Below are 26,872 nucleotides of genomic sequence, written 5' to 3'. Positions count from 1 at the left end.
CACACGCACACACACACACACAGGTGGGGGAGGGGCAGAGAGAAACAGAGACAGAATTCCAAGCAGGCTCTGTGCCATCAGCACAGAGCGCAATGTGGGGCTTGAACCCACGAACTGTGAGATCATGGCTTGAGCTGAGATCAAGAATTGGACACAGAATTGACTGCACCACCCAGATGCCCCATTATTTTGAGATATTTGGACGACCCATTTACCTCCGTGTTCTGGTTTCTCCATCCTGGGGTGCCTTCCTTGGCTGTGAGGCCATTAAGCCTCTGCTTCTCATCCTTCTTCTCTCAGACCCGCTCGGTAGGATATGTGAATGGGATTCCTCTCAGCTGCTCATGTTTAAGTAAAAGAACTTTCTGTATTGAGAGAGGAGAAGGTGGGGCCAAGATCGCTTTTGGGAACATCATCTAGAGCTCTCCTTTCTGTTCTTTTCACAGAATGTATAAGACATGGCCACTTGCTCCCTGACACCTGTCTTCTCTGACCCCCTTGCCCACCACGTGGGGCCTTCTCTTCCCTTCCCTTGCAGGCCTGAGCCAATCAACCCACTTCTCTGAGCCTGGGTGCTGAGTCTGGATTCCGGACGGAGCTTTGGACCACACAGCAGCCCTTGTTCTCGCCCAGGAGCTTCGGGCTTCAAACCCCTCCCCACTCCGGCTGCTCTTTTGTGATTCCTAGGCCCACCTGAGAGAGGGCCCGCTGTTTTTCACTATCTTCATCCCAAACACTGGCTTATGGGATGCCGCAGGGCTGTGAGCAGTTTGCCCTTAAATTTATGTCTGCCGTCACAGTCTGCTGTGGATGGGGCTCATGGGTTTGAGTTTTGTTTTCCAGTTCTGTTCTCTTAAAAAATTTTTAAAAATGTTTATTCATTTTTGAGAGACAGAGAGAGACAGAGCATGAGTGGGGGAGGAAAAGAGAGAGAGGGAGACACAGAATCTGAAGCAGGCTCCAGGCTCTGAGCTGTCAGCACAGAGCCTGAAGCAGGGCTCGAACTCACGAACTGCAAGATCATGGCCTGGGCCGAAGTCAGAAGCTCAACCAACTGAGTCGCCCAGGAGCCCCCAGTTCTGTTCTCTTTTTCTGTGGAGATTTCAGGGGTGTTAACAACAACAATGACAACCAAGGGCCATCAATACTCATTGACTTTTTTATTAATGGAAATCATTAAGAAATCTGAAGTGTAGGTATGTACCTGCTGGTATTAATGAAACACCAATCAGTCACTGTATCCTGTGTGTTGGAGAAATCTTGTTCAGGGCAATGTGTCCAAAGGACGCACACCGAGCAAACGTAAGCAAGATTTGGGGTTTATACTACATTGCCCGAGGCTGCTGTAACAACGCCCCACAAACTGGGTGGCTTAAAACAGCACACATTCATTTTCCTCACAGATCTGGAGGCCAGAGGTCCGAAGGTGTTGGCCGGTGATCCTCCCTCTGGAGGCTCTTTCTTCCTCTCCTGGGTCTGGTGGTTGCTGGCCTCCTTGGGCTGGTGATGGCATTGCTCTGGTCTCTGGCTCTGTGTCCACATGCCATTCTCCCTGTGTGTGTGTGTGTGTGTGTGTGCGTCTTTTGCCTTGTTTGTCACCAAGTGACACCGGTCACTGGGTTAGGGCCTACCTAATCCAGTGGACCCTCGTCTTAAATTGATGACAGCTGCAAAGACCCTCTTCCAAAAAAGGCCAGGTTCACAGGTACAGAAGGACATGGATTTTGGGGGGACACTAGTCAACCCAATTCAAGGGTGTTAGGCTAGGTAAATGTATAATGGCAGGATTTCCTAGATAAAGAGAAACAGAAATGTCTCCAGAAAAAGAGTCAGAAGCTTAAAGGCCAGCTCTTCCCATCTCCGGCACCGAGCAAGAGGCAGGTGCCTTGTTGGCCAGCCATGGCCATGGTTCATGGCCATGGTTCATGGCTCCCTCTGAGCTCCCACTGTGCCCTTGGATGCCTCTTCTGGGCTAATCCCCACATGGACCTTGCACCAGGCTGTGGGCTAAGTATGGTCCAGAGAGACCCTTGTAGGAGGTCCCCAAACCTGAAAAGCTGTCAAAGAGAAGTCCTCTATCTCTGGACCCAGTGGTGCGGAGTGGATGAGAAGGGTGGTGCTGTGCTCCCTATTCTGACCACTGAATCCCTACAAATGAGCTTCTTTTTAAAAGCCTGAAACCCCCGCACGGGCGGAGAAGGAAACAAGGAGTCAGAATAGGTGCCAAGAGCTATAAATTTTCTCTGTCTGTCTGGGGCCATTATTCCATGGCCCACAGGCACTCACTTGGCAGCTCCGAGTGAATCAGTCACAGTCCCCGGTGCAGATGAATACATTGGTTATTTAATTAATTGGATGTACATAGTTCAGGGTCCTAGTACTTCCATGGGGCGTCTGCCAAATTCTCAGTAGTCTAGAAATATCCCAAGGAACTTTTCTGACTTACAAGGAGAATGGTTATAATCATACTTCCTTTGTTTGCTCTCAAAGTCTACCCCTCACCTGTCTGATAGAACAGTAACTCCACTCCAGTTCACCATTTCTGGGCAGTGTTTTGTCTTTAGAGCCTTTGCAGCTGCTTCACAACGAATATGGGAGAAGTTTCTTACCTAGTTGACATGGTCTCCTGCCTGATGAATGTGCCCTTTGCCTTTATGTATCATTTTTAAAGGGTTTGGAATTCTTTTGCAGGAATTTTAATTGCACTGGAAACCACACAGGGAAGTTCTGACGTGTGGGACGGGAGGTAGCGTGGTGTGGGGGGGCTTAGCTGTTTAGTCTCCGGATGTCACAGCTCTCTGGTCTACCCCACCCTGTCTTGCGCCATTCTCCACAACCTTCTGTTTGTTGTCCACTAACATCATGCCCGCTTCCCCTCAACTCACAACGAGTCAGGCTCTCAGGTCCACACCGGCAACCAGCCACCTCCCAACCTCAGGCCAGTGTCCCTGATTGACTTCCTTTCTCTCCTAGATGGAGCATCTTTCTCAGGATGCTAATGAACAGTGCTCGTGGACCACCTGGGCATTCTTATCTGTCAGCCATGGGTATTTCCATTTCTGTGTCTCTTCGTCCATCCTTTGCTTTCCTTCCATGATGGGGTCTTCACCTCCTTGATTTCTCCTCCTCCTCTGGTAACTAGATCTGTCTAGTCTATTTTCTCTCTATTCCTTTCTCTAATAGAGGGATTGGGCAGACTAAGCTCCAGGCAACAGAAACAATTAGCTATTTCAGTTAGGGAGGGATTGAAGATGAAGAATTCGGTGCCTATAAAGTTGTTGCCAAGATGGGGGATTAGGCTTGGGGCCAGGTCTGCAGGCCCAGCCCCCAGAGCAGAAATGGTGGGGCACCCCACAGCGAAGAAACCTAGAAGACACCACCTTAACCAAATGTTCAAAGTTAAGTTTGCAGTTCGGAGTCATGTCCCCAGAAAGAAGAAGGGCATTTTATCTCTGTGGGATTCTTCCCCAAAACACAGATCCCCTGTCTAATCATTACATGACATTAGATGAACCCACACTGAGGGACATTCTACAAAATACCTGATCAGCGCTCTTCGAAAGTGTCAAGATCATGAAAAAGAAGGGACGACTGAGAAACTGTCACAACCTGGATGGGATTCTGGAACAGAAAAAGGGCATGAATGGAAAAACTGGTGAAATCTGAAAAAGTCTATAGTTTAATTAATAGTACTGTAACAGTATTGATTTCTTAATTTTGACCAATGTGCCATGGTAATTTAAGATGTTAACTTTAGGGGAAGCTGGATGAAGGGTGTATGGGAACTCTCTGAATTATCTTTGCAACTTTTCTGCAAACCTAAAATTATTCCAAAATAAAAAGTTTACTAAAAAATATATCCATCTTCAAGAGAGCAAAAAAGCCAAGACACAGAGTGGAAGAATATATTCGCAATGCATATAACCTACAAAAGCTTCACATTTGGAGTATACAAAGAATCCTTACAAATCAATAAGAAAAAAGCAGGACAAATCAATACAAAGGTGGCTAGAAGAATAGAACAGGCACATTACAAACGAGGAAAGCCATGTGGCCAAAGAACATAGGAAAAAGTGCCTTATCTCATTAGGGAAATGCAGGTGAATGATTTCTTTAAAAAAAAGTTTTTTTTAACGTTTATTTATTTTTGAGAGGGAGAGCAAGAGCGGGGAAAGGGCAGAGAGAGAGAGAGAGAGAGAGAGACGCAGAATCCCAAGCAGGATCCAGGCTTTGAGCTGTCAGCACAGAGCCCAATGTGGGGCTCGAACCCACGAACCGTGAGATCATGACCTGAGCCAAAGTCGGAAGCTCAACCGACTGAGCCAGGCACCGCTGATTTCTTTAAATATTTGTTTTGTTACTTTTTCTTCCCCAGACACTCCAATTATGTGTAAGTTGGAACTTCTTGACCTTCTTTCCTATCTACCACTTCCTCTCTTTATTTGCTGTTCTTTTAGCTTCCCTTTCTAATTTCTGGCCTTTGTCCTTTTCTGTCTTCAGAGATGTCCGTTCTCTCTTGTGCCGCTTGTGGTTTTATCTTCGTTTCTGCGATGATTTTATTTTTGATTCTACTCTTTCCTGAATTTTGTCAGTTCACTTTTCATATTCTTCTGTCTCCTCACCTCTCTTTCTTGAGCTGTTGCTTCATTAAGTTTAAAAAATTCATGGCAAAATATTTAGATATGATTTACATCTGTTTATTGTAACACAAATTTTGATAAGTCTGTCTTTCTTTCTTTCTTTCTTTCTTTCTTTCTTTCTTTCCTTCTTTCCTTCCTTCCTTTAGTTTGAGAGAGAGAGGGAGAAAAAGAGCATGTGGGGGAGGGGCAGAGGGAGAGAGACACACTCTTTTTTTTTTAAACGTTTATTTATTTTTGAGAAGAGAGAGACAGAGCATGAGTGGGGGAGGAGAGAGAAAGAGGGAGACACAGAATCTGAAACAGGATCCAGGCTCTGAGCTGTCAACACAGAGCCCGACATGGGGCTCGAACTCACGGACCATGAGATCATGATCTGAGCCAAAGTCGGACACTTAACTGACTGAGCCACCCAGGCACCCCAAGAAAGAGACACTCTTAAACAGACTCCATACTCAGCAAGGAGCCCCTCTTGGGATTCGATCCTACTACCCTGGGATCATGACCTGAGCCGAAATCAAAAGTTGGATGCTCAACTGACTGAGCCAGCCAGGCGCTTCTATTTCTTTCACTTTTATGCTATGGGGTTTTCATATAAATTTCACATATAACTAAATATTATCCCTTCTTTGAAGCAAGCAAGTTTTCCTGGACCAGATATTTTCAGGAGGTTCCTGAGAGTTAGGTTCCTGGGACATTTCAGGCTAGCAAAAATTAACCTTGCAAACTTAAAAAAAAGAAATGAATTTGTTCAACTTTCTTTTTCCCAGTCAGTGGAAATGGGAAGGTGTGGAGATGGGTTTCGGAGAGGGGAAAGAACTCCCAGTAAACAAAATCATTGCAGGATTGTAGTCTTGGAAGAAGGGAGTGGTGGAAATATTTGCTTCGGAGTTGGACGAGTTTCGGTTCAAATATGAGTGCCAACATGTGCGGATTATGTGACCCTGGAGACATTGTTTAAAGTCTGAGAATCACAAGGTGCATGGATAGCTCAGTTGGTTAAACATCTGACCCAATTTCAGCTCAGGTCATGATCTCACAGTTCATGGTATCCAGCTCTGTGTTGGGCTCCTTGCTGAGTGTGCAGTCTATTTGGGATTCTCTCTCTCTCTCTCTCTCTCTCTGCCATTCCCCACCCCTCAAAACAAATAAATAAACATTTAAAAAAAGTCTTACAATCTCAGTAATATTACCTCCTCATGTGTGCTTACGAAAATGCAAAGGATATGGGAAAAGGTTTACAAAACATTCGTTAGGTTAAGCAATAATAGTTGTCTGAGGGGCGCTGGGTGGCTCAGGCAGTTAAGCATTTGACTTTAGCTCAGGTCATGATCTCAAGGTTTGTGAGTTCAAGGCTCGCATCCTCCTCTCTGCTGTCAGCACAAAGCCTCTGTCTCCCTCTCTCTCTGCCCCTCTCCTGCTTGCGCTGTCTCTTAAAAAAATAAAATAAACATTAAAAAAAATAGCTGTCCTAACAGGCAAACTCTAAACTCTCACAGGCATAGCCCAACAGTGGCTGATTTCTTGTAGGGGCAAACTCCGGGCAGCCCTGACCTGTGCTGTGACAGGGTCTGGGTTGCTTACATCTCATGGCTCTGTCTTCTTGCCCCGTGGTCTGTACAGCTGTTGCCAAGCAGAACCTCAAGAGGTGCATCGGCTCTTGGTGTAGATTTAGGTGGGTTCCCTAAACCCAAGGGGGCTGGGAAACATGTGGGAGCCCAGAGATGTCTGGTCAGTACTATTTACTCACCCGTCTCCGTTCTCTACTCCGTCAACAAAATAACGTTGGCTTTTGCAGTTTCCTTTGAATTATTATCTCCTAAGGATTCCTTTAGCATGTCCCAACATTGCCTCAGCTGTCATGTCAGGGAAGGAGGGTTCCACCTCTTCACAATCTGGCCAGGACAGGGGGGAGAGGATCAAGCATCCCCTTGAGGACGTTGGCAGGGAGGCTGGCTGCGGCAAAGACATTTCTAAATTTTTTAGAAAAAACAAAGGAAATGAGAAAGAGGTTAGAGAAATTAAGCTCTGTGTTTAAGAAAGTGGAAAAGAACTGGGTCTGGTGTAAATAGAAATTCCTTACTCTTGGAATATTCCATTGAGTCCATACAAAACACAAATCCCCTCTACTGTGTCCCAGATGAGTGGACCTCTGACCAAGAATGGGGCATGTTCTTATTGGACGATGTCTATTATTAGGCTAAATCTGTCTTCTGGCAAACTCCATCCACTGGTCCTGTCTCTTTTGTCGGCCACCACATTCACCCAGCACCCTGACAAAGACTCAGGGTGCAAGGCAGACGCTTTATTCTTCTCAACTTTTTCTCCCCCAGGAAAACAAGCCCCAATACTTTGACCACTCCTTGTAGGACATGATTTTGAGATGCTGACAAGAAACGGCACCACAACCCTCACCAGTGGCCTGAGGTCACTGGTTTTATTGGCCTTCAACCCCTGGTCACCCCTATAGGGAGGAAATAGGGGACTCTCAAGACTTCAAAGCCTTGACCAACAACATCAACACAAATGGTAAGAGACAGAGCACCTCTGGGCCAAACACAAGCCCAAGAGATGTCATTGACAGAGCTAAACAAATAATGTGACGAAAGAAAAGGGAATTTGGGCATCAACATGGCACAAAACGGGGAGCCAGAGAGATGGAAGTTGACAGTGTATGTCCAGTATAATTGGGGGACAGGGACTTTGAATCTGAGTGACATGACCACAGGTCACAGAGAGCTGGTCTGCTTGCACAGGGATAGCCATCGGTTCTTATCATAGGAATATCCTCCCTTACTATTAGCTGCCTGCCTTGGGTCTGATTCCATGTGCACAAGGTGATGTTTAGATTACCAATTTTACTTCTGGTTTCCCTCATCGTCTGGTGGGAAACATTACAGTGGGGTCCCCTGCACTGAGAATGAATCCACTGGTGTCTGGACAATGCAAGCTGGAGAACATCAGCCTCTTGCTGAAAGAATGATTACCCCTGGGTACCGTGCATCCCTGATAGTTGTCATTCCTGTCTATTTCCCATTACTACTGATTAATTGCATGTCATGTATGCAGCTAAAAATACTCATTTCCCCAAATTCCCTTGCTGTGAAAGGTAGCCATTGCCACAGTGCTAACAGATGCAATGTAGATGGAAGTCCCTGGGGGAGTGTGTTCCTTTTCTGGATAACAAAAGGAAAGCCCAAGAGGAGAAAGTATTTTTGCCCTTCCTTCCCTCTTCTCTCTACCTAGGACATAGGTGTGAGGCCTGGAAGTGCAGCAGCCATTTTGTGACAATGAAAACAAAAGTCATACCCAAGGATGACAGAGAAAGAAGATAGAGGGGGACCTGGCTCCTTGATGACGTCCATGAACAGCTACACCAGCCCTGAATTGCTTTCCTTCGGTCACTGTCAGAAAAATAGGTCCCTAGGGGAGCCAGGGTGGCTCAGTCGTTTAAGCTTCTGACTTCGGCTCAGGTCATTATCTCCTGTTTCATGGGTTCAAGCCCCGCACTGGGCTCTGTGCTGACAGCTCAGAGCCTGGAGCCTGCTTTGGATTCTGTGTCTTCCTCTCTCTCTGCCTCTCCCCCACTCTCTCTCTGTCTCAAAAATAAACAAAACATTGAAAAATTTAAAAAGGAAAAAGAAAAATACATCCTTATCTGTTTAAACCAAGGTTGGTAGGGCTTTCTACTATTTACAGCAGAACATATTTTTCATCAATACAGTCTCTAAGTGGAGTTTCTGAGCTAGCAAAGCTGAGAATGAGATTCCAGAATGTGGTTAACTCACTAGGCGAGCAGTTACGATGGTTCTTGGTGGTCCTCTTGAAACAGGATCCAGTTATCGCTTTAACTTCCTCCATTTTTTTAAACGTTTATTTATTTTTGAGACAGAGAGAGACAGAACATGAATGGGGGAGGGTCAGAGAGAGGGAGACACACAAAATCCGAAACAGGCTCCAGGCTCTGAGCTCTCAGCACAGAGCCCGACACGGGGCTCAAACTCACGGACCGCGAGATCATGACCTGAGCCGAAGTCGGTTGCTTAACCGACTGAGCCACCCAGGCGCCACATTAACTTCCTCCATTTGGATGCCAACCTGTGCCTGTATCCTCTGATTAGTCCTCTTCAGCTTATCTTTTCATTCAAGTGAGAAAACGGCAGGCAAAACATCCTGTAATGGGAACTGGAGCTACCCCATCAAGCAGTAATGGCTGCCGTGACACCAGCAAGACCCCCAAGTGACTGACCCCAAGACAATGATCAACCTGACCTTTACTTGCAAGGCATTTCCCGTCTATCAACCGGAATCATTCCTAGCACTTTGGAGACTGTTCTTGGGACATCAGTCCGCTGTCTTCCTGGTGGCCGCATCAACTGAAATAAATTCCCTTCTTTTTCACCACTGCTCCCCACTTTGCCTTTGGATTTTGTCAGTGGTGACCAGACAAGGTCTGTTGGAGCATGGGCCCCGGTGCTTTTGCACGCTGGGACCCGATAACAAACCCCTGAGGATACCTCTCATTTTCTCTTCTGATCACAAATATAACTCATATGTTTTGTGAAAAATCAGTTGAAACAGTAAATCATAAAGAATAAAGGAAAAAAATCACTCTCAAATCTGCCATCCAGAGATAACAGTTGTGAAGTCTTCACAGATATCCATGGATCTCTCTACATGATGCATTCTTTGCATAAGAGGGATTGCATTTTGGAACTTGACACGCACTCAATGCTTGTGGACATCTTTCCAGCAATTTTGCTGAGGAAACCCATTCTTCTTGTTGTCTTATTGAATACAGGTATGCTTTATTAATTTTATTTTTATTATTTTTAAATATAATTTATCATCAAGTTGGCTAACATACAGTGTGTACAGGGTGCTCTTGGTTTTGGGGGTAGATTCCCGTGGCTCATCGCTTACATATAACACCCAGTGCTCATCCCAACAAGTCCCCTCCTCAATATCCATCACCCACTTTCCCCTCTCCCCCACCCCCGCATCAACCCTCAGTTTGTTCTCTGTATTTAAGGGTCCCTTGTGGTTTGCCTCCCTCCCTCTCTGTTTGTAACTATTTTTTCCCCCTTCCCCTCCCCCATGGTCTTCTGTTAAGTTTCAAGTTCCACATAGGAGTGAAAACATATGGTATCTGTCTTTCTCTGTCGGACCTATTTCACTTAGCAGAATGCCCTCCAGTTCCATCTGCATTGTTGCAAATGGCAGGATTTCATTCTTTCTCGTTGCCAAGTAGTATTCCATTGTATATATAAACTACATCTTCTTTATCCATTCATCAGTTGATGGGCATTTAGGCTCTTTCCATAATCTGGCTATTGTTGAAATCTCTGCTATAAACATTGGGGTACATGTGCCCCTATGCATCAGCACTCCTGTATCCCTTGGGTAAATTCCTAGTAGTGCTATTGCTGGGGTTGTAGGGTAGTTCTATTTTTAATTTTTTAAGGAACCTCCACACTGTTTTCCAGAGCAGCTGCACCAGTTTGCATTCCTGCCAACAGTGCAAGAGGGTTCTTGTTTCTCCACATCCTTGCCAGCATCTGTTGTTTCCTGATGAAAACTATAGAAAACATAAGAAGGAAAATTGAAGAAGACACAAAGAAATGGAAAAATCTTCCATGCTTATGGATTGGAAGAATATTTATTGTTAAAATGGCAATACTACCCAAAGCTATCTACACATTCAATGCAATCCCAATCAAAATTACACCGGCATTCTTCTCAAAGCTAGAAGAAACAATCCAAAAATTTGTATGGAGCCACAAAAGACCCTGAATAGCCAAAGTAATATTGAAAAAGAAAACCAAAGCAGGAGGCATCACAATCCCAGACTTTAGCCTCTACTACAAAGCTGTAATCATCAAGACAGGATGGTATTGGCACAAAAACAGACACATAGACCAAGGGAATAGAATAGAGAACCCAGAATTAGACCCAAAAATCTATGGCCAACTAATCTTTGACAAAGTAGGAAAGAGTATCTAATGTGCTTTATTAATTTCAGCTGTTTTAATATTCAAATGTTATTTAATTAGTTATACTATAATTTAGCCAACCAACCAATCCTCAATTGATATCTAATTTTTGATGTTATGTGTAGGACTGCCGGGAAAGCTCTTGGGTAAACATCTCTGAGATTTTCTGATTCTTTCCTATTTTGAAATCTCTAGAAGTGCGTGTGCTGACTGAGTCATGAAGGTGCGTGGACCTCACCCAGGCCCTCCAGTCACATGGCCGCCTACTGTGCTGTTCCTGTATTGCAAAGTCACTTGGAGAAGGTCATGGCTCTCTGCTGATTTGTCCTTGACATGTCCAAGCTCTCTTGTTTCAGATGGATGTGGATACAGCTCTATGGTGGTCTAATTACTACCTTTTCTCCCATACATGCCCCACATGGTTATTCTAGTTTCTGCCATGTTTCTTAAGCTCCTATTATGAGATGCACTGTGTCCCTCCTCCCCCAAATTAGTTTGTTGAAATCCTAATGCCCAGGACCTGAGAATGTGACTGTATTTGCTAATAATTTTTTAAACATTTGTTTGTTTATTTATTATTTTTAAATGTTAATTTATTCTTGAGAGAGAGAGACAGAGAGAGAGAGATAGAGAGAGAGCATGAGCAGGGAAGGGGCAGAGAGAGAGGGAAACAGAATCTGAAGCAGGCTCCAGGCTCTGAGCTGTCAGCATAGAGGCCAACGTGGGACTTGAACTCGTGAACTATGAGATCATGACCTGCACCAAAGTCAGATGCTTAGCTGACTGAGCCATCCAGACACCCCAGATGTTTATTTTTGAGAGAGAGAGAGAGAGAACAAGTGGGAGAGGGGCAGAGAAAGAGAAAGGAGGGGACATAGGATCCGAAGTGGGCTCCACATGGTCAGCAGAGAGCCCAATGCGGGGCTTGAACCCGCGAACCATGAGATCATGACTTGAGCCCAAGTCCGATGCTCAACCGACTGAGCCACCCAGGTGCCCCGTGAATGTGATTGTATTTGGAAACAGAGACTTTAAAGAGGTAATTAAGGCAAAATGAGGTCATTTGGGTGGGCCCTAGGCCAATAGAACCTGTGCCCTTGTAAGAAGAGGAGGTTGGGATGTGGACACGCTGACTCCAGACCGTGTGAGGACACAGGGAGAAGTGGGTCATCTACAAGGCTGGTAGAGAAGCCTCAGAAGATACCAACATGCTGACACATTGATCTCGGATTTCCAGCCTCCAGAATGTAACACAGTAAACTCTGTTGTATAAACCACCCAGTGTGTGGTACTTCTTACTGGCGGCCCTAGGAAGCTAAAAGAGCCCCCAGGACCCCCCATTTTGGGACCACTCTCAGTGAAGGTTTCCTTCATTTTAGATCCCAGTTTGGCTCAATCTGGGCTCTGTTTATAAGGCAGTCTATAAAAGGCTCAGCTTTCTGAGGGAGACAATAGTCAGAATGGACTTTCTCACGAAAACCCCCTTATTTTCCAGTAAAAAGGACATTAAGTAACAATCAGATGTCGCCTTCTGTGTTCAGCCTCTCGGTTGAGGAGGGAACCCTCTCAGCCCAGGACTTCAGCACCCCGCCACCCCCTCCCCACTCAGGAGATGCAGACAAAAGAGGTTAGTTTGCAGGACGCTCTGTGGCTCTAACCACATCACCGCTTTTCTCCAGCAAAGCCAGCTGCTTACTTTCTTTCTGCCCAGGGTGATTTGACAGTGATGATGGATTTCAGTGTCTCTGTCCTCATTAGGGGAACTGAGAAGAAGGCTTCCTCCATTCTCTCAGAGATGTTGGGTAGCAGCTAGCGTGCAGATTTTTCTAATGACACAATGTAAAACATAAAGACAAAGAAAATCCTGTGTGCCCTGGTATCACTTGGTCTAATCTACCCAAAGTATCTTGTCGAACCACCACGTCCTAGGCTTTGGGGTTCCAGTCTCTCTTAGCGATGGTTTTCAGAATCCATACATTCACGGGGGAAGGAAACATTGTAATTGGCGTATGGCCAACGGCCATCCCCCAACTTGTCACTTCTGCGGGACCCTCCCCCATCCTTGGCACATCCTTTTTCTTCATTTCTTCCTGAATAAGAGGAAAGGGAGATTTTCTGTTCTTTTGCATTTTTCTCTTTTAAAAAATTGTAAAATACACAGAACATAGAATTTACCATCTTAAGTGTGCTGTTCAGTGGTATTTAATACAATTCATAATGTATTTACACATTCATAATGTGTATTATAATAATATATATTATTATAATATTATATAATAATAATAATAATGAATAATGAATATTGCACATTCATAATGTGCAACTGTCACCATCATTCATCTCCAGAACTCTTTCACCTTGTAAAACTGAAACTCTGTCCCAACAAACCCTAACTCCCCATATTCCCTCCCCCGGCCCTCAGCAGTTACCATTATATCTTCCCTGTTTGTGATTTGGACTCCTCTAAGTGCCTCACAGAAGTAGAATCACACAGTATTTGCCTTTTTGTGATTGGCTGATTTCACTCAATGTAATGTCCTCAAGGTTCATCCATGTTGGAGCAAATGTCAGAATGTCCTTCTTTTTTAAGGCTGGATAATATGCCACCATATGCATATACCTATGGTTTGCTCATCCACTCATCAGTTGATGGCCACATGGGTTGCTTTGCAATTTTATCTGTTGTGAATACTGCTGCTATGAACATGGACACACAAATACACCTTCGAGACTCTGATTTCAATTCTTTTGAAAGAAAGAATTGCTGGATCATATAGTAGTTCTCTTTTTAACTTAAAAAAATGTTTATTTTTGAGAGAGAGAGACAGAGACAGAGCATGAGTAGAGGAGGGGCAGAGAGAGAGGGGGAGACACAGAATCCGAAGCAGGCTCCAGGCTCTGAGCTGTCAGCGCAGAGCCCGACGTGGGGCTCAAACTCACAAACTGTGAGATCATGACCCAAGCCGAAGTTGGATGTTTAACCAACTGAGCCACCCAGGTGCCCCTTTAACTTTTTTAAAAAAATGTTTTCAATGTTTATTCATTATTGAGAGAGAGAGAGAGAGAGAGAGAGAGAGAGAGACAGGGACAGAGACAGAGCATGAGTAGAGGAGGGGCAGAGAGAGAGAGGGAGACACAGAATCCAAAGCAGGCTCCAGGCTCTGAGCTGTCAGCACAGAGCCTGACATGGGGCTCGACCCCACGAACAGTGAGATCATGACCCGAGCCAATGTCAGGCGCCCAACTGTCTTAGCCACCCAGGCGCCCCTCTATTTTTAACTTTTAGGAAACACTATACTGTCTCCCACAGCAGCTGCACCAGTTTGCATTCCCACCAACAGCTTCACATCCTTGCCAGCATTTGCTGCTTTCTGTTTTTCCCTAATGGGTGGTAGTATCTCATGGTAGTTTTGATTGACATTTTTCTAATGCTCAGTGATGTAGAGCATCTTTCCACGTGCTTATTGGCCACTCATATATCTTCGGAGAAATGTCAATTCAAGTCCTTTCCCCCTAGCTGTTTGTGGTTTTGGTTCTTGGATTTTAGGAGCTGTCTACATATTACAGATATGAATTCATCAGATATATGATTTATAAATATTTTCTCCCAGTCTCTAGAGAATCTTTTTACTCTGTTGATAGTGTCTTTTGATGCACAAAATTAAGCATTTTTCCTGAAGTCCAATTTGTCTATTCTTTCTCTTGCTAACCTGAGACTTTGTGTTCTGTCCAAGAAATCGTAGCCCAAATCAGTGTCGTGAAGATTCTCCATTTTGCCCGTACCTTGGTTTCCTCCCTTCCCCACCTCTTCCTTGACTCCCTCAAGCATCTTCATGATAAGTGGTTTTTAGGTCTTTGTCTAGTATGTTTGCCTTTAGGTCTATTTCAGGGTCAGTTTCTGTTGAGTATTCTTTCCCTTTGAATCGACTATACTATACTTTCCTATTTCTCTTTCTTTCTTTCTTTCTTTCCTTCTTCCTCTTTCTTTCTTTCTTTCTTTCTTTCTTTCTTTCTTCTTCTTGAACACTGGACATTTGAATCTAATAATGCAGTAACTCTGGAAATCTCCCTGATCACCAGGGTCTGCTGGTTTTTGTTACTGATTTATTTATTTTATTTTATTTTTTTATTATTATTGGATGCTATCTCTGTGCCAAGGATCAGCCTCAGGTATAAATTTAATGTCTTCTCAGGTCTTTCCTGGGTCTTTCCCTGGACACACATGGTCACTTTCTAATTTTCTCTGTATATCAGTTGTTTTTCTGAATGTGCTTGTCTTAAATGTTGGGATTATGAAAGGGGAAAAAGTGAAAAATCAAGGTGGGAGTAGGGAGAGCCTACCATTTAAATCTCCCAAAGTCACCTTAGCTGGAGGGGGCGGGGCTTGCAGGAACTGGGGCGGGGGGAGGTGCCACTTTGCAGCTGCCTGCCTCTGTGTCTGCACTCTGATCAGAGAACACAGAGTCCCAGTGCTTGGAGGAAGGGTCCTTTTTGCCCACCCTGTCCCCCCAGGCTGTGTGAAGGCAAATGTACTTCAGCCATTGGCTCCACACTGCTACTTCATGACTTAAAGGTTTTTTTTTTTAAGTTTATTTATTTTGAGAGAGAGAGTGGGGTAGGGGCAGAGAGAGGGGGGAGAGAGACTCCCAAGCAGGTTCCATGCTGTCTGCACAGAGCCTGATGCAGGGCTCAAACCCACAAACCGTGAGATCATGACCTGAGCTGAAATCAAGACTCAGGCACTTACCCGACTGAGCCACCCAGGTACCCCCATGACTTAAAGGTTTTTAAAATCGTATGGGGTTTTACATATGGAATGTCCCCATTCATGGGAAGCACTCTCCATCACTGTCCTGGAGGCACCCAGCTTAGCCCAGATGGAGAAGGATGATGCCTGCCTGTTACACCCAGACATGGTCAGGGCACACCTGGGGGATATGGTGTTTGGACTGGAGGGTGACAGGGAGAGACGTGGCCTTGTGTCAGGCTGTCTTGACTTTGAAACTGGGACTGCCACTTACTAGCTGTGTGACTATGATGTGTCATGTAACCTCTCCAAGCCTCAGTTTCCTTATTTGTAAACTGGGGAAGACACCAGTACCTGCTTCCTAGGGAAGCCCATGGCAAGTTGTGAAATCCACAAAAGCATTTATCGGAGAGCAGGAACTGTCAGCTCTTGTCTTCGTAATCCAGAAAAGGAACAGCATTCACACATCAAAAGCAGTAGTTTTGCAGAATTGTTAATGATATGCAAAATGCTCTTGAGAAGAGGTTAAGTGAAAGTTACACACAGACTACGCGTCAACCTTTGTTTAAAGATGCTTATACATTTGCCTAAGTAAAAGACTGAAGAGAAATACATTGACATGAGGGATTATAGGTGATTTTAAACGATCTACTTTATATTTTTTTGTGTTTTCAAATTTTTCTCCAATGAGCACAGGATTACTTTTATAATCTTTAAAATGTGTTTTATGGAAACAAAAACACAATTCTTTTTTTTTTAATGTTTATTTATTTTTGACAGACACAGAGACAGAGACAGAGACAGAATGTGAGTGGGTTAGGGGCAGAGAGAGAGGGAGACACAGAAGCAGAAGCAGGCTCCAGGTTCTGAGCTGTCAGCACAGAGCCTGACGTGGGGCTCAAACTCACGAGCTGTGAGATCATGACCTGAGCCAAAGTCGGACACTCGACCGACCGAGCCACCCAGGCGCCCCTAAAAAACACAATTCTTATAGACCCTGCCCATTGCCCCACGGTCCTTGGCTCTGGCCAACAGGTGTCCTTCCCAGAGTTTTGCAGACTGGCACCGGGGACAGAATCCCAGCCTGGGCCCGCAGCACCCTTGGGGGGCTTCTACCCCTGCATGTGGAGAGCTCCCTCCAGATGAGGGTGACCACAGAGGGCTCAGGCATGAGGCCGGGGCCTCCACCTCTGGTGGCACTCCAGTCCTGGGTCCAGGGGCACTTGAAGTTGGAACAGATCTGTCACTCTCCACCGTCTGGTCCTTTAACCTGCCTTCACTGGAGCGACGGCCAAACAGCTTCTCAAAGCAGTCTCTCTTTTCTTAACCTTGTTCAGGCTGGTTTTATCACTTGCAGCCAAAAAGGTCCAGAGTAATGCCAAATGACAGCAAGCGGAGGCAAAGACGCCGAGGAGAAGGTGGCATGTGTGAGACCATGTGGAAGATGTGTCCCCTGGAGGACCAGGGTCTTGGCCAAAGCTCACTGTCCCTGCTGTCTCTCTCTGTCCCTCTTGTCACTGTCTCTGTCTCTCTTTCCCGTTTTCTCAGCCCCAGTATCTGAATTTGACCCCTCCTTTCATGGTCCATTTTCCACCCACCTTTTCCTCAGCCCAAGCCTCCAGCGAGCTGTCTCCTGGGTCCTCCCACCTGCCCCAGCCTACCTGCCACCCTCCTTTGTCGAGCTTTCTCCCATCCAGGGGTCAATGGCCCAGCCCCTTTTCCCCAAGATTCAACATCAGCCCCTCCCCCTCCCCAAATCTAAGCTGGAAGTCCCAACAGACTCTCCCTCTCCTTGCTTCTCTACATTCCATCAACACGCCCAGGTACCTTACCTCCTGGATTGTTCTGGAATCTGCCTCCCACCCCTGCTTTGATTTAGTCTCCAGTCATCTCTTGCTTGAATTATTTTCAGAGTTCTAAATAGTTTCTCTGACTCCACTCTTGTTCCCCCCAAGCCCACCTACCTGGGTGAGATTGTAGAATCCCATCATGCCTCTCTGCCCTGGGGGGGGGGCCCTGCGGAGGGCCCCATCGGCCCCTAGAAAATCCCAAGATCACTCTCTGGGCCTCTGGCCTTGGAAATCACACTGGTTGTTGTCGTTCCCTGCTCAGAGTATGATGTTTCTCTCCTCTGGGCCTTTGCTCAGGCTGTTACCCTCTGGGTCCTTCCCTCCCTGCCTGGCTCACTCTGCCTTATCAGTTAGACTCAGACTCTCTGCCAGACCCTCCTTCACTGCCAGCTGCACCCCTGCCATATCCAAGTACCTGGGGAGGAAGATTCTCTGCATTTCCACCATGGTTTCCAGTCACATCCTCAGAAATCAGTGCTTCCCACTAAGCCATGAGTACGTCAAGGGCTGGGGCCTCTGTGGTGTGGTTTGGAGCCAGGGACCCACAGTTCTCTGCAAATATCAAAGGAGCCCCCAGGGTCTGTGAAGGAAGGAAAGGTCACTGAGCACTGTCTGGCCGGGCTGCAGGGCATAGACGGGCAGGCTGTGAGTACTGGTACCAGGGTTAATGCTCTGCGGGGGCTTTGCTGTCCTGAGTGGAAGGCTCTTCCTCCAGGCCAGGAGGACATTATCCTTAGGAGTAAAAGCTGTCTGGCCTCTGGAGAGGTCTCTAAACCCGGGACTCCCCTGTCCTGCCTGAGGGTCGGGAGCAGTTGAAGCAGCTCCCTCTGGCACAGAGAGGAGAGATCTTTCCCGTCATCAAGCTGAAAACATCAGAGCACAGTGGAACTTCATCATCAATTAAGTGCATGCTCTGTTTCAGCCCTGGGAGGGGTACTCCTGGGGTGGGAAGGTGAGCCCTGAGCTTCAGTCTAGCAAGGCAGGTGGGTGAGCAGACAACAAAAATGGCGCCGAGTGGAGGGCAGCTGGGCAGGCACGGGCTGCCCTCGGGGCACAGAAGAGCAGGCAGAGGCAGCAGGAGGCACAAAGGGCCCAAGGTTTTGGTTCCTCTGGAAACGGGGGATAATGATACCTACCTGCGCTAGTCAGCTATTATCATAGTAATGCTGTGTAACAAATAGTCCTCACACTCAGTGACTGATAACAGAACCAGTCTTTATTCTCAAACTCGAGGGTCTCAGATGACTGTAGCTCAGCTGATCCAGGGTGGGTGCGGACGGACTGCTAAGTTTTGGGCTGTGGGGTGCCTGGGTTGGACTGAGTTCAGATGTGATCCACCTGTCTGTTCTGGGGCACAGGGTGAAAGCTTTCCGGGGAAGCTTTTCTTACCCCGGGGTTCTGGAGAGCAAGCAAGGAGCCAAACTGTGCCAGCATATTTAATGTTTCCGTTTCTGTTCTGTCCACTAGCATTCCATTGGTCAAAGCAAGTCATGGGGTCAAGTTCAGCTTCAGTGGAGTGGGGAAGTGCATCCTGAAGGAATGTGAATGTTTGCTGAATAATTAAACACCCAGCTGTTGCCACTGCCTCAGAGAGTTGCTGTAGGATGAGACGTGGTGCCACTTGCCTGAGCACATGGTAGTGAGTGCTTATTAGGTGCTAACCATTATCGAGGGGATGTAAGGACAGGCCATATCCTGAATGTCTTGATAAATCATGTTAAAGATGTTCATGTTTGAATTTTCTCCCTGAGGACAGTGGGGAGCTATTGAGACTTTCATCAGGAGGGTGACATAGTTTGATTTGGATTTTATTTATTTATTTATTTTTCAATATATGAAATTTATTGTCAAATTGGTTTCCATACAACACCCAGTGCTCATCCCAAAAGGTGCCCTCCTCAATACCCATCACCCCCCCTCCCCTCCCTCCCACCCCCCATCAACCCTCAATTGACTCGGATTTTAGAGTGATCCCTCTGGAAGCACAGTGGAGGATGGTCTGGAGGAAGTGAGGCAAGGGCACACCTCAGGCCGGGGATGATGAACAGGAAGTCATCATGGGAAAGGAAAGGTGCCATGAATTCCTGAAATGTCAAAAAGTGGTCTGTGGGATAAAGAAAGAGATGGAGTGTGGAGGGGAGGGAAGTGCTCAGGGCGGCTTCCTGGTTCTTGGCTTGGGTGACAGGGACATGATAATGAGATCCTCCAGCTGGGAACGCAGAAGGAGCAGGTGGATGGGGAGTGGGGGGCGGGAGGGATGAGCTGGCTTGGACGTGTTGGATGTGAGATTCTTGCAGACATGCAGATAGACGTGCAGATCTTGGAGTTTAGGAGAATTCGGACACGGGGCATATGCATTTGGGAGTCATGTCAACTACACTAGGCAGCGAGGGAGTCCTCAGTCATCCCAGTTTCCAGGGGTTGGAAAATATGCTGTGTGGGTATAAAGGAATTTTCACTGGCATACAATAACATGTGGCCGACATTGCTAGTTCCTTTCAGCTCTCCATTCTCACGTTCTTCTTCCATACTGAACCCTGAAATTATTTGGAGGTAGCAAGGCTCAGGTAAAAGACTGCAGTCACTGGCCTCCCTATCTAGCTAATAAGTTACAAGTAGAAGTAACGTCTCTGAATTCTGGGAAAGTTCCTTAGAACATAGGGCCATGCCTTTCTCTTCCTTTCTCTATCCTACAGCCTGGTAGTCAGATGCGATGGCTGGAGCTCTAGCAGCCACTTTGGACTAGGAAGCCAAGAGCCGAATCCTGGGCGGCTGTGGTGAAGAGAAAAGAGTCTGCATTTCCAACACCTTCCTGGAGATTCTATACCAGCCCTGGACTGCTTTTTTACCTAGAAACAAAGAAAACCTCTCTTGTCAAGCCACTGGTATTTTTTTTTTTCTGTTAAATTCAGCTGAACTTAGTCCTAATGAAAACATTATGATTCTGCGGTATTTGGTCAAGCTATAGCCTTGTACCTGCAGGCATTTCCAGTCAGCTGCGTTAATCTCTGCGGGCTGGACAGTGAAACTCAAACGCCTGGGTTTGCACGGCGAAGGTGTGCTGCGCCACCTGGTGGACACCTATCAGATGGCACTTCTTTGGAAGAAAGCGCCCCGCAGAGCTGGGAACTGGGATGCTTTCTTTCCTGGCCTGTCCTGCTTCTGCCCCCAGCGATCTGCACCCCAACTTGATACTTTGATCCCAGTCCCAAGCCATCTTTTAGCCGGCGACGAAGTGAGGGCTCCAGAGTCCTAGATGTCAGTGGACCTCTGAGAAGTCCAGGAACTCCTGACTGCCCTGAGTCTGTCCTGTCAGGTGTGCTCCCAGAACTAGCTGGGGCTGTTTCTAGCTATCCCTGCTGGCAGTGCTCCCCACCCCACCAGGTTGAGGACTTCTGTACTAAATAAAGGGTTCCATGTGACCTCTTCTTCTGCAGACTCTGTTCTCAGAGCAATAGTTAAAGCAGGAGGCGAGGTGGGGGGCGATGAGTCACTGCCTCACTGAGCAGGAAATGAACACCAAGGGAGCCTAACCTGGCGGCAGGGCTGGAACAAATGGATTTGTGGCCTTTTGAGCCGCTGGCGAAGGAGGCTCCTGTGGGCGAGCTTATTAATGCTTCCTTCCGCTGACCGCCGGTGCAAACCCGAAATGGCCAGCACTGTCGAAAGTCGAGTTCAAACCTGCAAAAAACACGAGTCCTGGAGTTTCAGAAATTCCAGAGATTTGGTGGCACCTGGGCACAGGGCACCTAGGGTTACTCCCCGGGACAGTGTGCGACCCGGCATCTGCCTTCTTTCTCTGGGCTCCGTTCGGTACACAGGGAGGCAGAAAAGCTTCCAGCCCTGACATGGTGCTGCCACGGGGGCCTTTGTGATGGACGTGGCCTTAGGTCACTAAGCAGAGGTAGCAGAGGCTTTGGGGGGAGCACGAAGAAGAGCGGGAAGATGGTTTCTCCAGCTTTTACCCCAGAGCAGAGGTGGACCGCCTGCCGCTTTGGTGGCGTGTGTGTGGGGAGGTGGGTGCTGCGTGGGCAGTGGTGGGATTCATCACACTGAGGCACAGCCTTGGTTTTCCCTGGTGGGGAGGGGAGGAGAGGAGAGGGCAGACAGGGCAGCCCAGGGTCAAGGACAGCGGGGCGGTGAATGTTAAGAAGATTGAGCTGGCCGGGGCTCCTGGGTGGCTCAGTCCGGTAAGCCTCTGACTTTGGCTCAGGTCATGATCTCGCGGAGTACGGTTCGTGAGTTCGACCCCCACGTCGGGCTGGCTGCTGTCAGCCTGTCAGCGCAAAGCCCGCTTTGGATCCTCTGTCCTTCTCCCTCTGCCCTTCCCCTGCTTGCACTCTCTCAGTGCAACGTTTAAAAAAAAAAAAAAAAAAGAAGATTGAGCTGGAAGAAGAAACAAGATCAGGGTGGGGGGGTGGGGTGCAGGAAACACACCCCCAGTCCAGAAGCTGTGTACCTCAGGACTGGGAGGAAGGAGCTTGGAATCAGCCTGGCATCGCGGGTCTCCCAGGTTGTGGGACTTGAGCAGATTCGTGGGCGTGGATTGGTAGAGCTGGGGCCAGGCCAGGCCCTGCAGCTGCCCCTGGGCCACTGGGGTTAGAGTCCTACTTCCTGTGATTAGGACCTAGAAACCAGGAAGCCCCTGCCACCTGACTCTTTATCCTTTTTATTCTTAAAAAGACAACGAGAAAATTCTTTTTTTTTTTTTAATGTTTTTACTTATTTTTGACAGAGAGAGACAGAGCATGAGTGGGGGAGGGGCAGAGAGAGAAGGGGAGACACAGAATCTGAAGCAGGCTCCGGGCTCCGAGCTATCAGCACAGAACCTGAGGTGGGGCTTGAACTCACGAACTGCGAGATCATGACCTGAGCCGAAGTTGGACACTTAATCGACTGAGACACCCAGAAGCCCCAATAAATTTTACTTGAAAGAGAGAGAGAGAGAGAGAGAGCATGAGTGGGGCAGAAGGGCAGAAGGAGAGAGAAAATCCCAAGCAGGCTCCGACGTGGGGCTCAATGCCATGACCCTGGGACGAAATCAAGAGTTGGACGCTCAACTGACAGATCCGCCCAGGTACCCCGGGAATAATAATAATAATTATTATTATTATTTTTAAATTTTTTAACGTTTATTCATTTTTGAGACAGAGAGAGACAGAGCATGAACGGGGGAGGGTCAGAGAGAGAGGGAGACACAGAATCCGAAGCAGGCTCCAGGCTCTGAACCGTCAGCACAGAGCCTGACGCGGGGCTGGAACCCACGAACCGCGAGATCACGACCTGAGCGAAGTCGGATGCCCAACCGACTGAGCCACCCAGGCGCCCCAACAATGAAAAATTCTTAAAGGAATCCCAGTACCTGCTGGCTCTGAGACAAGGGTTTCTATGTGACCTCCCCTCTCCCCACCCCCCAGCCTCCCCAAAGCTGAGGCTGCCTTCCCTGAAAGGCCTCTAAACGCAACAGGTTCTTGTTTCTCTAAATTGTCTGGCTTCCTTTTTGTTATGTAAAGCAACCAGATTCACTCCAAGCTTTCTGTATTTGCATCTCCACCTGGAGTGGAGCAAAACACAGCAGCATTCTGTTTTCCTCGGGAAGGAAATGTGCTGGGGCCGGAGGAGGGGGGAGGGAGTGTAAATCTGTTTTTCTCTCTTCTTTTCTCTTGGTGGGATCTTTGTACTCTTTTGCAAAGAAGGTTGGGGGCGGGCTGGGGGTGTCTCTTCCTACTCGGAACCCAGCCCTGTGTTTCTCCTTCTGCTGTTGCAGATGGGGGTGCCTGCCAGCATTTCTTTCCAGGAAGCGCTGGGACTTTGGCCCTGTCTTGGGGGGGTGGGGGGTGGGATGCATAGAACCAATCCCGTTCCATTTTCCCAGAGTCTGAGCCCCTGGCAAGTATGGGTGGATGGAGGCGTGTGTAACCAGGGTCCCCCTCCTGGGTACATCTGCCACCCGTCCCCCACCCCCTAACCAAACACGCAGAGATGTCTAGGCAGCTCTGAGAGTTTCCCTGTCGCCGACCCTATATTCTGGGGTCTGTGAACTGCTGGGGCCTTGGGCCAGCCTGCGCACACAGGAGGCAAATTATGGGATGTGCTCATGATCTGGGTGGAACAGTCTGCTTACACCAAAGGGTGTGGTCAGGGCTCCTCCTCGGGGAGATTAACCCCAAGGACCACTGAGTGGACCTCTCTTTGGGTCCAGATGACCCTGGCACTATCTGACCACCACTGGTCCTGTTTCCTAGGGGCCAACGTGGCTCTGAGCCAATTTACTGAACAACCGGAGCTGGATGGGGTGCAAGGTGGGAACAGAGGGTCCCCCTCTTCGTTTCCTGCCTTTCAACTTGTTCTGTTCCCAAGACCCTTCCTAGGTCCCTCTCCTCTGTTCTGTCTCTCTGGGGACAGGTCCTGTGGCTGTGGCTCCTAAGCTAGAAGTTCCACCAGCGGGAGGCCCTGGCGGGAGACTGACTGGGGAGGGGGGCGGTGTCTTTGCCCTCCTCTCTCTCCAGCAGGGACGGACAGGCCTGCAGAGGTCCAGCTTCCCCTGTTGAGCCTGGCCACTGGGTCTGGGAACACCTTTTCCTTTCGCTGTCCCTGGTCCTGGACTGGAAATATCTTATCTGCTATTGCCCGGTGCCTGCCTTCTTCTTAGTTGCTCCAGCCCCCTGAACTAGGGGGTCTCTGTGCTAGTACCCCAGGGTTTCTGCTTCCTGTATCCGGCTGGTTCCTTTATCCTGGCCCTAATGACACTGGCAGCAAATCTTACAATCGCTTTTTGATTACGTTCCGATATTAAACAGCCCCATCAGGTTAATTTAAAAGTCCCTTCTGTCATCCACTCCAAGGTTTTCCTCTCCTCCCAGGCCCAAGGTCCTGGCCTGGAGATAAGTTGGGTTGGCTTCCCCTCCCTGTCTGCTCTCTGCACAGGCTCCTGGAGGCCAGGCTGGGGTGGGAGAGGGATTGAGGAAACATTGTTCTGCTGATGTGGCCTGTTCAGGCTGTGCTTGGGCTCTGGATGGCAGATGGCAGATGGCAGATGGCAGATGGCAGATAAGTGAGGCCCATTAGGTTGAGGACAAGGTGGAGAGCAGGGAGCTGTATGGGGACCCTCTCCTGCTGGGTCTGGGACATATATGCAGAGAGCAGGGAACTCATGGTTGGAACTTTGGGGTCGTGTGATGCTCAAAGATGTCGAGGAAGTACATGAAATTTTAGGTCTTACATTAAAAATACACAGGAGTCCTAGGGGCGCCTGGGTGGCTCAGTCGGTTGAGCACCTGACTTCAGCTCAGGTCATGATCTTGTGGTTTGTGGGTTCGGGCCCCGCGTGGGGCTTTGTGCTGACAGCTCGGAGCCCAGAGCCTGCTTTGGATTCTGTGTCTCCCTCTCTCTCTGCCCCTTCCCTGTTCACGTTCTGCCTCTCTCTCTCAAAAATAAATAAACGTTAAAAAATTTTTAAAAAAATAAGTGGAGGTTCTGTATGCTTAATACTATCAGCTTTGGGCTTTACAGAAGATCCATAGACACTGAAAACCCATTCTCTTGGGACTTTTCCAGGCCTTGTTCTCATCCTTTGGGGTTTGTTTTTTTAATTTTTTAAAATTAATTTATTTATTTTGAGAGAGAGAGATACAGATTGTGAGTGGGGGAGAGGCAGAGAGAGAGAGGGAGACACAGAATCTGAAGTAGGCTCCAGGCTCTGAGCTGTCAGGGCGGAGCCCAACTCGGGGCTCAAACTCCCGGACCGTGAGGTCATGATCTGAACCTAAGTCGGAGGCTTAAACAACTGAGCCACCCAGGCTCACCGCCCCCCACCCCCCAATTTTAAACATGGCTGAGAAAAACTTTGTTGATTTTAAATATTGTATCAGTTGTTATAAAAGTGCTTTGTTCAAATCCTATAATGTTTGGGCTCTTTCACCTTTTTACTGCCATGCAAATAAAAGCTCCCCGGGTTCCTGGAATATGAAGCACAACGAACGTTTGTTTGCTTAATTAACATCCCTTGGGCACCAGGGAACCCAGACTAATGTTGCCCGGACCACAGCCACGCCTTCCCACCAGATTCCCTGGGTAGGAACAGGCAACCAGAACAATATGGCAAAGGAAAGCAAGGTCACACCAATGGTCAGCTAGGGGTGGGTCCCCCAGCCTAGTGGACGAGCCCACGCAGCTTCTCTTTAGGGGAGACTACAGTAGATAAGGGAAGTGGGGGAGCTTTTCTCTAGCCCCTCCAAAGCCCAAACTCCAGTCTCAGATCTTCCTACCAGTGAGGTGCAGGGCAAGGAGAAAATGATGGCTACCCCTCCCCCCACAATTGGATGGATGATGAAGAACAGGAATGGGACGGGTTGGCCAACTCCCAGATCTTCATTCAGGGGTGTGATAGGGAAGAGAGAACTGCATCGGTGGGCTGATTATATTCCCCATGCCTTCTCTTTGGGATTGGAGGAGAAAGTCTGGGGACAGGTAGGGACCCAGGAAGAAGCAGGCTGCTTTCTCCATCAGTTCCATCAATGAGCAACGGGAGTCCCTCCCGTTCCCCTCCCTTTCTCTTTTAAAATTTGGATTTTATTTATTTATTTATTTATTTATTTATTTTTCATGTTTTATTTATTTTTAAGAGAGAGACAGAGCATGAGCAGGGGTGGGGCCAAGAGAGAGGGAGACACAGAATCCGAAGTAGGCTCCAGGCTCCGAGCTGTCAGCACAGAGCCTGACGGGGGGCTTGAACTCACGAACCGCGAGATCATGTTTTTATTTTTTAATCCTGAGAATATAGTACCCATTCGAAACCATTAAAATCCAAATTTTAGGGGCGCCTGGGTAGCTCAGTTGGTGAAGCATCTGACTTTGGCTCAGGTCATAATCTCGCGGGTTGTGGATTCAAGCCCCACGTCGGGCTCTGTGCTGACAGCTCAGAGCCTGGAGTGTGCTTCAGATTCTGTCTCCTTCTCTCTCTCTGCCCATTCCCCACTTGCACTCTGTCTCTCTGTCTCTGTCTCTGTCTCTCCCAAAAATAAATAAGCATTGAAAACAATAACGAGGAGTCAGCACTGGAGAGAAGGCACCCTGGCAGTGGCTGTGTGGGTGATTATTGCTCTCCCTAGGGTGGGCAGGGCCTGGAGGAACCCAGAAACTGACCTGCCCCTCCATTGCCCCGCCCTCCCCGTCCTTCCCTCTGCTCCACCCTTCCACCCCCCTCCCTCTTCCTCCGAGTGAGGATACATCCAGAAATCAGGTCTGCAACCCAGAGCAGGGCCCTCCCCCTGCCCACGCTGGCTCCCTGATCTTGGACTTCAGCCTCCAGAACTGCGAGCCATAAACTTCTGCTGTTTATAAGGCACCCAGCCCGTGGTATTTTGTTACACACTAATTGTGTGTGACAGGCAACCAATTTCATTAGTATCTTCCTGCCTGTCTTTCTAGGGCATGTATAGACCCCGAAGACCTTTCTCCACCAGTGCAGAGAATGTCCTCGCCCATACAATTTCTTTCACAATCACCTGGAATTGCGTTGTGTGGATGCAGCATTGTTTATTCAGACCTGCAGGATCTCACTAGTAGATGGATATTTGGGTTGCTTCCAGACTTGGCTATCACGGACGCTACCGTAGTGAATCACACATGCGCATGTTTTCCCCG

The sequence above is a fragment of the Lynx rufus genome, unplaced genomic scaffold (assembly GCF_022079265.1).
Source record: "Lynx rufus isolate CCGP_SWC_20201006 ecotype Redwood Valley unplaced genomic scaffold, mLynRuf1.p SCAF_4, whole genome shotgun sequence".
Taxonomy (NCBI): Eukaryota; Metazoa; Chordata; class Mammalia; order Carnivora; family Felidae; genus Lynx; species Lynx rufus.
Note: the sequence above shows the minus strand (reverse complement) of the source record.